The sequence below is a fragment of the Papio anubis genome, chromosome 6 (genome assembly GCF_008728515.1).
Source record: "Papio anubis isolate 15944 chromosome 6, Panubis1.0, whole genome shotgun sequence".
In the NCBI taxonomy this organism is placed as follows: domain Eukaryota; kingdom Metazoa; phylum Chordata; class Mammalia; order Primates; family Cercopithecidae; genus Papio; species Papio anubis.
The window spans coordinates 83,517,755-83,521,729 of record NC_044981.1 but is presented as its reverse complement, the minus strand read 5'-3'; the positions used below and the strand labels follow the sequence as shown (position 1 = coordinate 83,521,729).

The 3,975-nt window shown below is 43.3% G+C and overlaps 1 pseudogene; it reads left to right on the top strand.

Annotated features, from left to right (window-relative positions):
• The first annotated feature begins 225 nt into the window (after positions 1 to 225).
• On the top strand, positions 226 to 3,759 carry LOC116275330 (annotated as a pseudogene).
• The last annotated feature ends 216 nt before the right edge of the window (positions 3,760 to 3,975 follow it).

The following is a 3,975-nucleotide window of genomic DNA, read 5'->3' as shown; positions in this document are numbered from 1 at the left end:
TCCAGCTCCTAGGGAGGCTAAGGCAGGAGGATCACTTGAACCTGGGAGGTGGAGGCTGCAGTGAGCCAAGGTCATGCCATTGCACTCCAATCTGGGTGACAAGAGTGAAACTCTGTCAAAAAAAAAAAAAAAAAGGAAGGAAGGAAGGAAGGGAGGGAGGGAAGAAGGAAAGAAGGAAGGAAGGAAGGAAAGAAAGAGAAAGAAAAGAAACAAAGAAAGAAGAAAAGAAAAAAGAAAAGGAAGGAAGGAAGGAAGGAAGAAAGAAAGGAAGGAAGAAAGAAAGGGAGCAAGTTTCTGTAGTGGTAGGGGAGATGTTGTAGAAATATATATAAACCTCCTTACACTGCTGAGACCGCCTATGCCCCGCGAGCACAGAGCCTCGCCCTCGCCGCTGCGTCGTCAGTTCACACCCGCTGCCAGCTCACCATGGATGATGCTATCACCACACTGCACTTGTCGTTGACAACTGCTCGGGCATGCGCAAGGCCCCCCGGGCAGTCTTCCCCTCCATTGTGGAGCGCCCCAGGCACCAGGGAGTGATGGTGGGCAAGGAGATCCAGAGCAAGAGAGGCATCCTGACCCTGAAGTACCCCATGGAGCATGGCAACGTCACCAACTGGGGCGACATGGAGAAGATCTGGCACCACACCTCCAACGAGCTGCGTGTGGCTGCCAAGGAGCACCGCGTGCTGCTGACGGAGGCCCCCCGAACCCCAAGCCCAACCGGGAGAAGTTGACCCAGTTCATCATGTTTGAGACCTTCAACACCCCAGCCATGTATGTGGCATCCAGGCCGTGCTGTCCCTGTACGCCTCTGGCAGTACCACTGGCATCGTGATGGACTCCGGTGACGGGGTCACACACACTGTGTCCATCTAGGAGGGGTACACCCTCCCCACGCCATCCTGCGTCTGGACCTGGCTGGCCAGCACCTGACTCCCTGAAGAAGATCCTCATTGAGAGCAGCTACAGCTTCACCACCATGCCCAGCGGGAAATCGTGCATGACATCAAGGAGCAGCTGTGCTATGTAGCCCTGGACTTCGAGCAGGAGATGGCCATGGCGGCCTCCAGCTCCTCCCTGGAGAAGAGCTGTGAGCTGCCAGATGGCCAGGTCATCATCATTGGCAATGAGCGGTTCTGCTGCCCTGAGGCACTCTTCTAGCCTTCCTTCCTGGGCATGCAGTCCTGTGGCATCCATGACCCTAACTTCAACTCCATCATGAAGTGTGAGGTGGACATCCACAAAGACCTGTACGCCAACACAGTGCTGTCTGGTGGCACCACCATGTACCCTGGCATCACAGACAGGATGCAGAAGGAGATCACCGCCCTGGCGCCCAGCACAATGAAGATCAAGATCATTGCTCCCCGCCAGCGCAAGCACTCCGTGTGGATTGGCTGCTCCATCCTGGCCTCGAGGTCCACCTTCCAGCAGGTGGGGATCAGCAAGCAGGAGTAGGACAAGTCCTGCTCCTCCATCGTCCACTGCAAATGCTTCTAGGTGGACTGTGATTTACTTGCATTACACCCTTTCTTACCAAAACCTAACTTGCGCTGAAAACAAGATGAGATTGGCATGGCTTTGTTTGTTTTTTGTTTTTGTTTGTTTGTTTGTTTTGGCTTGACTCAGGATTTAAAAACTGGAACGGTGAAGGTGACAGCGGTTGGTTGGAGCCAGCATCCCCCAAAGATCTACCATGTGGCCGAGGACTTTGATTGTACATTGTTCTTTTTGTAATCGTCATTCCAAATATCGTGAGATGCATTGTTACAGGAAGTCCCTTGCCCTCCTAAAAGCCACCCCACTTCTCTCTGAAGAGAATGACCCAGTCCTCTCCCGAGTCCACACACGGGAGGTGATAGCATCGCTTTCGTGTAAATTATGTAATGCAAAAGTTTTTTCATCTTTGCCTTAATACTTATTTTATTTTATTTTATTTTATTTTGAATGATCAGCCTTTGTGGCCCCACATTTTTGTCCCCCAGCTTGAGATGTATGAAGGCTTTTGGTCTCCCTCGGAGTGAGTGGAAGCAGCCAGGGCTTACCTGTACACTGACCTGAGACCAGCTGAATAAAAGCGCACACCAAAAAAACAAAAAACAAACAAACAAAAAACCTTACTAATGGTAATAGGCATAAAAATAAGTCTGCAGGAAGAAACTCCAAATTATTAACAATAGTTATCTTGTAGGAGGTATAGTAATCAGGTTGTTATTAGTATAATTATAAAAAATATATTTTTATAATTATACTAATAAATCCACGTCAATATAAGTTTTTTAAAAAGCAAATCAAATCCAATGTTTTTAGTATTACACAAATATTTCAAAAATATGTGACTCAGGTGTAGAATCAAAAGTTTGTTTTCTTCCCCAATTTTAATACAATGCTTATATCTCTTCCCTAACAAATCTCTACTCACTTTTGGCCTGGGAATGACTTAACCTCCTATTTTCCTTCTCTCATTCCCAAATCCATCAAAATTTTGCTTCTTTTTTCCATTCCTTTAGGGTGTTAAGTTAAAATGGTAATAATCTAGTCACGAAGTCAGAATTTCCTAACTAGGAGAGACCTTTACTATCATCTCATCATTTTAAAGATGAACACAAAGACTAAAGGAGAGAAGTGATTTTCCCAGAGGTGCACAGCCACGGAGCAGGGACTAGAACTCAGAACTCCCCATTCCTAGTTTGCCTCTCTTTCCATTAAATGGTAATCGGGTAAAATAATTAGGTTATAGCATAGGCTGATACTGGATGAGTACTTGATTTTATTCCTCCAGGTAACAGAATTCATTAATCCACTTCAAAAGCACACATCATCAAAAGGAATTGAAGGATAAAACTTCATGAATGTCAGTGAGGAAATATTTGGAGGTGAGGTCTTCTGCTACTGCACAAGTCACACCTCATGTGAGCTCAGCTGGTCCACCTTCAGTTCTACAAAGAAGATGGTTACCAATGTGCAGTAGCCATCACAGAAGGACCAAATGATGGCAGATGCTTTGATATGAGTGTAGAATTTCATGTCTTCTATTAGGCTTGAAATAGCTGTTATAATCACCGCAATAGGCCAAGGTTCATTGCCCCTCAATGCCCAAATGTGTACAATTCGGGAGGATTGCCATCAGGTTCTCTCTGATCATTTTTCTTTGATTTTGCTAGCCTTTCTTGATGCAATTTATCTTATTTTTTTCCCTTTTGGGTAATGTCTTTCTAAACATCCATGTTATAATCAGTGCTGGAACTCACCAATTGTGCATGACAGAAAGGAACTTAAAGAAAATTATGCATTCTCTGATCTAGCCTAGGGCACACAAATCAAAGCTTCCTCTGTACACAAGACATAGTAAAATTGAAAGGAGCTACACTTTATATGGAAATTAGCTGCTCCTAGAATGCAATATAGTTATGCATATATCAAACCAGAGACAACGAACATATGAAATATATTTCCGCACTTGGAATGCTCCCTTCCTTCTTATTTCATGTATAGAACAATTCTCAGTGTATTATATTACATCAAAAATTAAAATGTTTATTTTCTTAGCATTAACTTATGCATAGTTGGTATATTTGACAGAATTTAGAAATCTTCCTTCTTTAAATAATATTTCATGAAGACTTCAAAAATAATCAGGACCTGAAGCACTAATTTGAAAACACTGTCATCTAAATGCCTTTTGCTGATGTAATCAAGAAAGAAATGAAAAAAGAGTATATTTTTCCTCCAGAGTAGACATATGCAAATGAAGATCTTACTTTATTTTTCTCTTGATTGCTTTTTCTTTTTAAACTACAAAAGAAAAAATCTAAAATAAGGTAATGTGTATTTAAAGAAAAATTTAAAGGAAGGAAATTATTTTGTGCAAAAGAGCTGTCCTGATTATAGATCAATCTCCCCCTAGGGTCTGGCACTCAACAGCTGCCATAGGTCAACTCTTTATGTGGAAAAAAAGAGGAAAGAGAGATA